The sequence below is a fragment of the Dipteris shenzhenensis genome, chromosome 14 (assembly GCF_047967505.1).
Source record: "Dipteris shenzhenensis isolate YYH24624 ecotype China chromosome 14, Dip_SZ_1.0, whole genome shotgun sequence".
Classification (NCBI taxonomy): domain Eukaryota; kingdom Viridiplantae; phylum Streptophyta; class Polypodiopsida; order Gleicheniales; family Dipteridaceae; genus Dipteris; species Dipteris shenzhenensis.
In genome coordinates, this window is record NC_141609.1 from 52,143,529 (window position 1) to 52,157,181 (window position 13,653).

At 44.3% G+C, this 13,653-nt stretch overlaps 1 protein-coding gene across 2 annotated transcripts in view; it reads left to right on the forward strand.

Moving 5' to 3' along the window:
• The window catches only part of LOC147894805 (putative 1-acyl-sn-glycerol-3-phosphate acyltransferase 5), a 73,770-nt gene that overhangs the window by 32,308 nt on the left and 27,809 nt on the right, over positions 1-13,653 (forward strand). The window lies entirely within an intron of this gene.

Below are 13,653 nucleotides of genomic sequence, written 5' to 3' on the forward strand. Positions count from 1 at the left end.
AAAATCCCGAAACGTTTCTGTTTTCGTTTCCGTTTCCCGTTTCCGTTTCCCCGTTTCCCGTAACTCTGGTTAGTGCAGCCTAGCAAGAGGAAATTATGAACGAGGTCAAGGACGTGTTGGAGAAGGGGCTGATTCACCCTAGCTCTTCACCCTACTGGTCACCTGTGCTTTTGGTCCAGAAGAAGGATGGACCCTCGCGGACGTGCCATGACTACCGAGCCCTGAATAAAATTACAATTAAGAACATATTCTTTATATCCAGAATCGATGATATTTTGGAGAAGTTACAGGGGTCTGGAATGTTCAGCCGCATTGATCTGAAGAGTGGTTATCATCAGATCAGAATTTAGCCAAAGGATGTGCACAAAACAGCATTTCATACCACATTTGGTCTGTATGAGTTTCTTGTCATGCCATTTGGGTTGACGAATGCACCTGCCACCTTCAACAAAATGATGGACAAGATTCTTAGAAGAACATGGAGCCTTTGTTGGCACCTTCAGACTTCTTTGATGACATCATTGTGTTCTCTTAGGACGAGGCTGAACATAAGAAGCACCTTTCAATTGTTTTTGAGGAGCTTCGGAAGCATAAGTTGCTTGTCAATGCCAAGACAAGCGAAATTTTCATGCATTAGATCCACTTTCTTGGGCATATTGTTTCAAAGGATGGAGTCGGGATGGACCCAACCAAGGTAGAGGCCATCAGAAATTGGCCGCACCTGAAGAACATCCACGAAGTTCGCTGTTTTCTGGGCTTGTGCTCACGAAGTTCGCTTTTTTCTAGGCTTGTGCTCGTACTACAGGAGGTTCATCCGGTATTTTGCAGAGATTGCATCTCCTTTACATGCCTTACAGAAGAAAGGGGTCACCTTCAGATGGGGTTCCAAAGAAATTGCAGCTTTTAACCTACTGAAGGAGAAACTCTGCTTAGATCGTGTTATTATTTTGCCAAATCTTCGCAAACCCTTCGTTGTCCAAGCAGATGCATGTGGGAACAACGTAGGAGGGGCACTATGCAAGAGGGTAGAGTGGTGGCATACGAGAGTAGAGTGCTCCAGGATGCTGAAATGAATTTTGGCATCTGTGAGAAGGAGATGTTGGCTGTCATACATGCTCTTTCGACTTGGAAGCATGCTGATTTTCATGTTCAGACCGATCACCAGTCATTGCAGTACTTTCTCACTCAGAGAAAGTTATTTGAGAAGCACATGAGGTGGGCAAATTTTCTTTCTATGTTTCATTTTCAGATTGTGCATGTGCTTGGGAAGAAGAATGTTGTTGCAGATGCACTCTCACAAAAGCCCACCCCAGATGCAATGTCTGTTAAGCCGCAAGTTTCAGCCATGACCATTTCATATCATGATCAGCTTGATGCCATGAAGGATCAATATGCCAATGATGCTGATTTTGCACGGATTTATGATTAGTTGGTCGATGGACAGAGGCATGAGCACTATACTCTCAAAGATGTTTTTTGATGATGCATGGCAAATTGTGTGTCACGAAATAGTTGAGGCCGAAAGTGTTGACTGAAAGTCATGCCCCACCCTATGCAGGACACAGAGGCATTGATGCCACCATTAAAGATGTGGAGGATTATTTCTTTCGGCCATCGTTGAGGAAGGATGTTGAGGCATATGTCAGGACATGCCTCACCTGCCAGAAGGTGAAATATGACTCACAGAAGCCGGCTGGACTGCTGCAGCCTTTACCTATTCCCGATCGATTGTGGCAAAGCATTGCCATGGATTTTATCTTCGATCTTCGTCGTACACCATCGGGACATGGACCATTATTTGCAGATTCAGCAAGCAGGCCCACTTTATTTCCGCAAGGAAGAAGATTACAGTAGACCAGATGGCAAGACTTTTTATGTCTCATGTGTTCAAACATCACGGGATGCCTCAATCAATTGTCAGTGATCGAGACCTGCGGATGACAAGTCTTTTCTAGAGAGGTATCTTTGAGAATATGGGTACCACGCTGAATTTCTCATCCTCTTTCCATCCTGAATCTGATGGGCAGTAAGAAGAAGCCAACTCCATTGCCTTTGATTTCCTCAAGTGCTATGTTTCGGATCAGCAATCGAAATGGGAGCGATTTCTACCACTTGTTGAGTTTGCGTACATTGTTGAAAATCAAGGACTCGAAGTCTAAAAAGGAAGCATGGATATGATAATTGCAAATTTGTATCACAATCTCTGATAGTAACTACATACATATCAAATATCATTTGGTTTGACTTGATCCATGAAGTCAAAATGCAATACCAAACTCTGATGACTCTGAATGAGAAAGCATAGGATAACATATTATATGCCTTATTCAAACAAATGGTGTATCTTTACACCATCTATACATTGAATTCAATAAACATTTTGCATATGTTGTCACATTGACGGGGACGGAGCTGAGTTGATCCAAAATTTTTTTTCCAAGAACATTCCTAACTCCTACTTCCTCTGCAGTATGGGAGGGCACTTTATCAAGGACTGTCCATCCAGAAATAACCAAAAAAAAGAAAAACAAAAAACGACTCAACAGGACCCTCAGGAAACTAAGGATGCTCAAACTCCTCCCATTATGCATACGAAAGAGAGAATTTTTCGAAGCATACAGATTTGTGGAAAGTTTGGATGTTGCTTACCAGAAGGTCAAAACAGCCCTTCAGAAAAGCCAGGAGAAGCACAAACGGGCAGTAGATAAACATCGCCACGAGTTACTCTTGAAAGAGGGCAATTGGATGCTGCTGTGTTTCTAGAAAGCATGACTCAGGAAGATGAAAGGCAAGGACAAAGTGTACACAAAGCTGAAGATGGGGTACTATGGTCCTTTCTAGGTTTTTGAAAGGATTAATGATGTCGCTTACAGGCTGAAGTACCTACAACTTGCACCATACACAATGCCTTCCATGTGAGTTTGTTGAAGCCTTTCCGTGGTGTTGTGCATGTTGACCTGCTTCATGAGGATCAGCCCGAGGTGGAAGGTTTGGATTAAATCTTGGTTCCGGAACAGATTTTGGCACATATGGAAGAAAGTAGAAGGTCGAGTTTCCCGTCGCTACCTACCTGGTGAAGTTCAGGAACTACCCTACATTGGATGCGAAGTGGATGGAGGAGGGTGATCTGGTAGTGTCACCTCAAATTTTGCATCTCTACCTGGATGCATTTCAGCTTGAGCCCACTGCGGTGTAGGCTCCTACAGGTTAAGCATTGGACTCTCGCCCTCTTCTACACCATATGTCATTGCGAGGTATTATTTTACAGATGATGTATTGTTATGCTCTAGCTGGGATAGCATGACCTCGGATAGATCGGTGGGCATTTTCTCTTAGATGACCAACTTTTGTAATAGTTAATGTGCATAATTAAATGGTCAAGAGAAGTAACTGCCAAGGTCCTAGGTGAGGGCGTAATGGCATTGACTAGGTAGTTCTAATAGGGCTAGGGCCTAGGTGCATCTAAATGTGCAAATTGCCAAGGGGCAATTGTTTTTAAAGGAACTCCAAGAGAGGGATGAAAAAGGATGCATCTAAGAAGGGGCCTAAATTGAAGACATGTGGCCAGGAACTATCTAGGGAATTGAGGGTCTCAGGGATAAGGATGAAGGAATTAACGATGGATGGAACGAAAATATCACGCATCAGGTCCCTGAGAGTTGGCTGGGAGGAAAAAACAAAACGCCATCGCTCGTGATAATTACCTGCGACGTGGAGAGATTTACAACGAGAGACACGACGAGTAGTAGGAAGAACTTTACATTTGGTATCAGAGCCAGGTTATCGACGGGAAAGAAGCAGCGCACTTTGATATCCATTTAATTTTGCGTTACTACGCAAAGCTTGCGATACCTCGTCGTTCTCCGTTTGATTACCTTCCCTTTCGTGCTTTCGATGCCTTCGCAACGGAGCGTGTAGTCTGCGTCAACGAAGAGGGAGAAATAGTTGAGGTGCGGTCTTGTTCGTTGCCTGCACCACGCAGACACGCGATGCAGACGAATAGCCGCCACCTTCAATCCAACGCAAACAGACGATAACGAACAGCTGGTGGCGAGCCTTCAATCCCTCTCTTCTATACTACAGGTCTTATTCCACGCAATACTGTCCAGATTCGCAGCTTGCACAAAAGCTCTTTTCAAAGGGAGCGAGTCCCGGGAGATCTTAGCTGAGAGTGGGATAGCGGAGCAGGAGGCGACGATGAAAGGTTTTCGATCAGAGCACACGTGACGGCAGACTTGAATCCAGGAAGCATTTTTTTCCTCTTTAGAAAAAATTCTGAGTTGCAGTTAATTCGTTCTTACAGCAGGGATTGTCGTTTATCTTTTCTGTGTATAAGAAAAAGGGGGAAATCCATCATTAAAAAAAAAAAAAAACCCCCAACAAAGGAAGAAGAAAAAAAAAAAAAAAAACCCCCCTCTTCCACTGTGAACCTATGGAAGCAGAAGGACAGAATTCAAGAGTGAATCCTAGTGAGTCTAGAGTACAGTCTACACAACAGATGTCACATCAGGCAGCACCTACTTTGATTGGTAGGATTTCGATATTAGAGGATGCTTTGCAGCAGATTATGAACCAGCAACTTCAAGTGAATGCTGGTCAAAATGAGATCAGGGAGATGGTGCAAGCCTTGTCGGCTAGACCGTCTAGGGTTGATAAGGGCAAAGCTCTAGCTGAGCCAGAGCCCAGTGTACATTCCTTAGAGCGCGTAAGGGTCAAAGTGCCTAATATCGCTAATTATAGACCGGAGAAGTATGCTGGTCGGATGACCGAGCGCAGCTCTGATGTGATCGAGGTTTGGTTGCACAAGTGGGAAGAAGCCTTCGCCATTTGTGAGATTAGATCCGATCTAAAGAAAATCCGCGAGGCCACACACCTGTTTATTGAGGCAGCGGACAGATGGTGGATAAAGCAACAGAAGGATCAAGTTGCTCCAACCACCTAGGAAGGGTTCAAAGCTGAATTCAAGAAACACTTTCTTCCACCTGATGAAGAATCCCGAGCTTGGGATGCTTATAGAAATCTTCGTCAGAGGAGCTTGTCAGTGGCAGAGTACACTGACAAATTCAGAGAATGTGTCATGAAAATAACAGACCCTCTCCCTATGTCGGTTCAGTTAAAAGACTATATCTATGGATTGAACGACAAGATCAAAATGGAAGTTCGGGCTAAATATGTGACTACACTAGATGAATCTATAGCAGTAGCCCTGAACTATGAGGATGCCAGAGGCAGATCTGGTGGATTTGTGCAGGCAGGGACTCAGTATGAGCATCCGAGAAAAGGGGGATTTCAGAGGAAATGGGTTTCAAAGACAAGTGTCTCGCAGCCAAGTGGCCAAACCAAGCAGGTGAAGCCGGTTGAGGGACCAGTAAAAACAAGTACCACCGTTGGGGTGAAAAGGAAAATAACTCCAATGGCAGCCCGGGCTTGGTCAAAGTCCTCGTTGACCCCTAAACAAAAGGAGAAAGCTAGGAAAGAAGGATTGTGCTTCGGCTGCCTTCAGCGACATCAGTGGAAGGATTGTCCACTGAATAAAGACCGTCGCACGGCTAATATGATAATATCTGAATGCGACGTAGAAATGCAGGAGAGTCCAAGTGCGGAACATATGCAGATGCAACTGGCGGGACCTTCTCAGAGGTTAGTACCTTGTTTGTTATGTGTATCTGTTGCTAAGTTAGTGACGAGTGCACCTGATAACATCCTATCTAAGCCCGCAGCAACGGGGTATACAGCCTTCAATGATACGGAGTTAATCAAAATGAAAGGGCAAGTGGCCAGTCATGATGTCATTGTGTTGTTTGACTCGGCGTCAACTCACAATGTGATTAACTCCAAGCTTGTGAAGAGGCTGAAACTGAAGACAAGTCCATCTGACTATGCGTATACAGTCAGGATGGCCGATGGAAGTTCAACTGAAGTATGGGACCAAAGGGTAACCCAGTTGGAGCTTCGGATTCAGGACTATGCTGAGAAGCTTGATTTTGAAATGACCAAGCTTGCTCATGCAGATATAGCCCTGGGAATGGCGTGGCATTCTAGGAAGAATCCAGCCATTGATTGGAAAAAGCACGTATATCAATTCAAGATGAATGATGTGCTTTATGTCTTACGAGGTGAAAAAGATATACCTCAGGGACCGTTGGTTTCCGTGATGGAAATCAGAAAGGCTCAAGTAGAGTTTTTGTACCTTTGCACAGCATCGGTAGAGTCGGTGGATGAGTCTTCGACTAGCACTGATGTTACGCAAAGTGGTGAGATGGCCAAGCTGGCTAATCTTATAACAGAGGAGTTCTCTGAATGTTTTAGGGATGAATTACCTTATGGGTTACCTCCAGAGCGGAAAGTTCAACATAAGATTGAACTGATCCCGGGGGCAGAACCTGTAAATAGACCTCCCTATAGAATGAGTTTTACTGAAGAGGCGGAGGTGCGTAGACAATTGGAAGAATACCTCAAGTTGGGACAGATTCAACCAAGTTTCTCACCTTTTGCTTCGCCAGTGATATTAAAGAGGAAAAAGGATGATACGTTTCGCCTCTGTATAGATTACAGAGCATTGAATAATATCACTGTTAAGCACAGGTATCCGATGGCTCGGATTGATGATTTGCTAGATGCATTACATGGAGCCGTGATTTTCAGCAAGATAGATCTTAAGTGCGGCTATCATCATATCCGGATTAGAGCCGAGGATGTGCATAAAACCGCTTTCAAAAGCAGGTTTGGTCATTATGAGTTTTTGGTAATGCCCTTCGGACTTACCAATGCTCCAGCGACCTTCGTCATGCTTATGAACGATTTACTACGTCCGTATATCGGAAAGTTCGTAGTACATTTTATTGACGATTATTGATATTCAGTAAAAGTGTTACTGAGCATCGGGAACACTTAAGGATAGTGTTCAGTACTTTGAGGAAAGCCAGTCTTTATGTGAATAAAAAGAAAACTATACTGTGTATGGTTAGGCTTGAGTATTTAGGGTTCATAATTACTCCACAGGGGGTAGAAATGGATCCGAAGAAAGTGGCTGCGATACTAACTTGGCCAATCCCTCAGAGTCTGACCGCGTTGCGATCATTCTTGGGATTTGTCCAGTTTTATAGAAGACATATGAAAGGATATTCCGGAATAGTATCGCCATTGACTGATCTGACCTCAGATAAAGTACCTTTTGTTTGGGGACAGAATCAACAGGAAAGATTTAACACCATAAAACAAGCGGTGGTCTCAGGACCGGTGTTAAAAATAGTTGATCCCTAGAAACCGTTGTTCCTAGAAACCGATGCAAGTGGCATTGAGCAGTTCTCCTTCAAGAGGGAAGGCCAGTAGCCTTTGAAAGCAAGAAGCTTTCTCCCTCTCAAAGGAATTGGCCAACTCATGAATTGGAGTTGTATGCTGTTATCCATGCTTTGAAAACATGGAGGCATTATCTGTATGGTTCAGAGTTTTATGTGGATGTAGATCATGATACTCTGAAACATTTCTGTAAACAACCTGACTTGAGGGGCCGCCAAGCTAGGTGGGCAGAGCTCATGCAGGAGTTTAATCTAACGATTCGGTACCGAAGAGGAAAAGACAATAAGGTAGCTGATGCGTTGTCTCGCATTATGCACAACCTGAGTTTCACGGTATTAGAGAGTGCTCTAATGACCGAGATCAGAGAAACTCAGAAGGTGGACGAGTTTGTCCAGAGCTTATGGCCTAAGGCTCATGTGTTAAAACCCGGGGAAAATGAAAAGGATGACCTGGCATCCAGAAAAGGTCAAATTTATGCAAGATATACCATAAGGGATGGTATGCTAGTTAGAAATGGCAAGGTTGTAGTACCTGGTCAGAATGATCTCAGGCAGAGAGTCATTCGACAGTGCCATGATAGCCCGTGTGCGGGACATCCAGGTGTCGAGAAGACCTATGATCTCGTGAAGCGAGATTTCTTTTGGCCAAAGATGAAAAAGCATATTCATGAATATGTGACACGGTGTTTCTCGTGTCAGGTAAGTAAGGCCGAGCGGGTGAAGCCACCCGGACTGTTACAGCCCTTGGAGATACCACTAAGTAAGTGGGAGAGCATTTCCATGGATTTTATTGTAGGACTACCTGCAACACAAGGAGGGTATAATTCTATCCTTGTGGTGGTTGATCGTCTAACCAAGATGGCTCACTTCATTCCGACTAGAGAGTCTGTTAGTGCCCCGCAAGTGGCGGATTTGTTTATTAGACATATATTTCGTCTGCATGGATTGCCTAGATCCATAGTGTCAGACAGAGATGTTAGATTTACTGGTCATTTTTGGACAGTGGTATTTGAGACACTAAGGACTGAGTTGGGAATGAGTAGTGGGGATCATACTGAGACGGATGGTCAGACGGAGAGAGTCAACCAAACTTTAGAAGATATGCTGAGGGCATATGTGTCATTGAGGCAACATACATGGGACAAGTGGTTGCCATTGTTGGAGTTTGCCTACAATGATAGGAAACAGTCATCTACTGGGTTCAGTCCGTTTGAACTGAACTATGGTTATAGACCAGCCAATCCGACTATAGTTGGAGTACCTCAGAAAGTGCCTAGTGGCGCGAACTTTGTAGTTCAGATGCGGGAGATGCTAGCACTTGCGAGAGCTAATATCCGCCAGGCTATGGATAGAGCCAAGGTGTATGCGGATGAAAATCGGTCTATAAGAGTATTTGAAGAAGGAGAAAAAGTTTTTCTCAGAATTCCTTCGCACTCGAAGTCGTTGACTTCAGGAGAGTGTGCTAAGTTATCACCTCGATACTGTGGGCCGTGGTTAATTCTAAAGAGAATAGGCAGTGTAGCCTATAAATTAGAATTGCCACAGGGGTGTAAGGTGCACCCGGTTTTTCATGTTTCGCACTTAAAGAAATTTTTGCATACAGGTGACTCACTAATCGAAGGTGTGGTTTTGTTTCAGGAGATAGAGGATATTGCAAGGCGCAAACCAACAAGAATCCTGGACCGAGGAACTATGCAGATACGAAATCGGAAGATAACCCACGGTGTTGGTTGCATGGCATGGTCAGTCTCTATCGGAAGCTACCTGGGAATCCGTATACCAGTTACGGAGAGCGTTCCCAGATTTCATCATCGAGGACGCTGATGCTTGAAGAGGGAAGGAATGTTATGCTCTAGCTGGGATAGCATGACCTCGGATAGATCGGTGGGCATTTTCTCTTAGATGACCAACTTTTGTAATAGTTAATGTGTAATTAAATGGTCAAGAGAAGTAACTGCCAAGGTCCTAGGTGAGGGCGTAATGGCATTGACTAGGTAGTTCTAATAGGGCTAGGGCCTAGGTGCATCTAAATGTGCAAATTGCCAAGGGGCAATTGTTTTTAAAGGAACTCCAAGAGAGGGGTGAAAAAGGATGCATCTAAGAAGGGGCCTAAATTGAAGACATGTGGCCAGGAACTATCTAGGGAATTGAGGGTCTCAGGGATAAGGATGAAGGAATTAACGATGGATGGAACGAAAATATCACGCATCAGGTCCCTAAGAGTTGGCTGGGAGGAAAAAACAAAAAGCCATCGCCCATGATAATTACCTGCGACGTGGAGAGATTTACAACGAGAGAAACGACGAGTAGTAGGAAGAACTTTACATATATATTCTGGTATGGGCTATTTCTGTGTATTTTCTTTATAGGTCTGTACATTTCATTAGCAACCTGGGTAGGTCGTTGTTTTAAGAGGAGGGTATGTCACGGGGACGTGAAAAGCCTAATGTAATTCAGACCGTGCTTAGTCCAGGGTTAAGCGTGACTAATTCTAGTAATAGTTTGGCCTTGAGGGATTGGCTAGACGAAGTGTAGACTTCCTAGAAATCCCTAGGGGTAATTTCTAAGTGCGCCTACTAGGTCCTAGGGGCAAGGCAAAGGCATTAAAGAGGGGTCTAAAAGTTGGGCCCAAGGACAACCAATGTTGTTCTTGGTATGGTGGTTAGGACTTTAATGAAGGTCCAAGTGGCATGCATGCAAATGCACGTGCTCTCCTCCACCTACCATCTTTCTCCCTCACTCTCCTGGAAGCATCTTCCATGCTTGGGAAAGAAGAAGAAGACTGTGCTAGACGTTTTCAATTGTTCTTGTGCTGTTTTTGAGCTGTTTCAAGCCCGTTTTCAGCTGTTTTAAGCCCATTTCACCTGTTCCAAGGTTAGTACGCACTTCTAGGAAGTGTCAGAAGTGATTTTTTGACTTTTTGTCGGACGTTCGTATGGACTGTACGGAATTCGTACGGACATGTACGAAGTCACCTGCAGCACGTGCCCGAAATTGTCTTTTGCTGTTTTGGACCTTTCGACACGTTTTTTGGTTGTGTGGTGGCTTCTGGAGCTGCTCTGGACTAGTGCAGGCCGTAGGAGGAGCTTTCCCTGCTTCTTTTGGCACACTCTCTTAGGAGGACTCAGGCACAGATACTGAGGTAGTCATTTCGGGGTAGATCTGCGGACCATCTTTCCTCTACAGCTTTTTCTTGCCTTCCTTGCGCTTTCTTCCTCTTGTTTTCTCTTTATCCGTAGGTTGGGAGCTACCTGCATCCTATTGGGAACCTAGACAGTGGATAGGTGCGAGAGAAGAACTCATCCCTCTTCCACGGACAGCGGGTACAATTGTACTTGATTTCCTTTTATTTACTTTTTGTCTTTTGAAAGCTTTTGCTGTGCATTTTGTTGCTTGGAGCACTCTCTGGGCCTTGAAGGCTCAGACCTACCTCCAACACTGGTTTGCCACGTCATTCTTTGTGCTGGCTTCCATGTCAGGTGTCTGCATGCACTATCACGTGTCACTGTGTGATCGCCACGTCAACGCCTAGATAGCAGCTTCACATCGTCACCTATAGGGCTAGTTAGGCAGATTGGTAGCCAGACTATGGTTTGATTAGATACCCTGCAAAATTGACTTCAAATTCAGTCATCACGGAATTCTGGCCGAGCTTTTTGTCAATCTTGGTTATCTGGTCAGTTTGTGGAATAAATTCAAGTGACTAGTTCAAGGAACCCATCACGTAACTCTTTGCGTCGTTCATTGCTCAGGGGCCGGTCTGCTTTATCTTGTTGTGTTTACTTGGTTTCGCGTATGTTGTCACAAGGCATCTTCGCATAGACCTGCATAGCTTGCCTTCAGCGCCACATGCAGTAGCTGAACCCATTGCGGAGAATAATGGGATTGACCGCTAAGTTCTCACAACCATAGCCTTCTTGCTCTTGGTTGGCATTTTTCGTTTCTCCCGAGCAGAGCTATTGGCCTCCTCGAGCAAGAACTACACCTAAGAAAAGTGCAGCTGCACAGTGTGCAGAGCCAATAGGCTATTCCAAAGGAGGCACACAACAATCGATTGACAACATCCTTGACTTCACCTCTTTATTGTTTCAACGAAATCAGTCGTTGCGCCTGAGGCCCCCTCTATTCCCGAATTGCCACATCCTCTGAAAAGGCTGTGAACCCCTTTGCTCTGATACCACTGGTGCTCCAATGATGGAATCTACAAACATAGTCATCATGTGAATCTTTTCTAAGGCAATTACTTCTAGGGCCCAGAATACCTTGTCGGGCTGGACCCCCCGAAGGTCTTTATTACTGGAGAAAAATATGAGTACGAAGTTCAGCGCACAGACTGAGTTACAAAATCATACGTGAGATAATTTCTTACAAGAGCTCTCAGCTCACATTCTTAGTAACATGCCACTTGTCTAATTCCTAGACTAGATTTCTAGTTACATGCCACATAGGGCAGTTCTGGAGCCTTCGTAGCGCTTGGTTACATGGGCACCTCTTGGTTGCCTGCTAGGCTCCATACAAAATGGGTATTAAACCACTCCCTTGTACCTGCAACAATTAATTAAATGCACATAGTCATGGTATCCATTAATCGTTAGCGCTTGCATGCAAAATAAAACCCTAGACTATTACTAGTCACTGTGGGCGTCCCCACTTAACACAAGTGCGCACATAACATAGAAGTACTTTGGTGGACCGAGGTCAACCCTTTTGACCATAATTAAGGGGCTTTGACCGAGGGTCAAGTCGTCTTAATTAAAGCCAAACTCACTCCGGCCAGAGTTGAAAATATCTTGGTTGGTTGAAGTCAACCCTCTTTGGCAAAAGCTAAGCTTTGTTGGCCGAAACCAATGCTCTCTGATCGAAGTCAGCTTTGAATTGCTTTGGTTAACCGTAGTCAACCCTCTTGGCCTAAGCTAATTTGACGAATGGAAAATAACTATTTGACCACAATTAAATAAATAAAGAACTCTATAATTATGATAAAATAAATGGTCTATTGGAACTTTGACTTGGAGTATTTACAACTTGGTGACAGAACTTGCAAATGTGATGGCTCCTTTATTATGTCTCATTGACCTGAGATTTGGGTGTTGGCACGAGTGGTGTGCAGTCCCGAGGCCATCATTGATGTTGTTGTTGGAGGCCCTCTTGAGCACGACTCCGCATTTGCTTGCCCGAGGGGGGGTATCAGAGTTGTTGTGTACCTTGGTATTATAAAAGGCTTTGTTTTTGTATCATATCCTTGCTTCAGGTAAAAAGGGGTTTCATTGTGTCTTGAGATATGTTGATGTAGGTTGTTTGTATTTTTTCAAAGTGAGACTTGGCCTTTGAATCCGGACAATGCTACATGATCCTCTAAGCCATGCCTACAAACCTTTGAGTTAGGGCCATTGAAGCATTTTCCACCTTTGCTTTGAAGAGGGGTTTGATGGGTATTTGGAGCCTCGTGTGTATGTTTCTCCATGTCTGATTGTGTCCATGGGAGGCTGTGTGTGTGTGTGTGTGTGTGACATAGGTATGAACACCTCTTTGTGTATGGATAGGATAAAAATGCCACGTGCCGGTATATCATCAATGTGTGGGATTGTATATGTCCATTGTCATGTACTTAGTGGAATTCTATATCAGTCAATTGATCATCGAGTTGTGCAAACGTTGGTCATTGTGCATCACTCTTTGCAATTTCATGCATTTAAGCACTTGTGGTACCATGCTTTATAACATTGGGGATGAATCTGTAGGTGAGAAGTGTGCTGAGTACAAGGGGAGAGCATGTGGGACGCGGGGATCTTTAGGGTGAGAGAGGGGGAGGAATTGGATGAGAGGGACAACAACACGTATATCCTCCCCTTAGCATGTGGGTTCATCCGGCAAGGCTATGTAGAAGTAAGTCCAACAACATGGCCCAATATGCCCACATGTGTGGATGAGGGCTGGTGTGTTCCGTGGACAGTTGGTGGAAAAACTTTTGGGGTTTCAACTTTGAGTGTTCGTCTAATGCAGTGTCTACCTTAGGTTGCAAATTATGTCAAACTTCCTTTGAATGTGCTCATAATTCTTGCAAGAGAGTTTGCAGAATATGACCATCATCTAGCAATGCACTTGTGCATATGTTGTAGATCCTCTTCTTGGCTACTATTTCTCCACTAACCAATGTTCATTTCGAGATCATGAAAGCTATGTTGCAATTTCACAATAAGCATATGACAAATAACTATGAAAGCGAACTCTCCTTGCCTCAATAGTTCACTTTGTAGGACACCACTAGAACCCGCCAATGCACCATTTGCTACTCCGAATCCCAGTGGCCACCTACCCAATGTGTTCTTGTACACTTAGGTGCTCTAGGACAGTT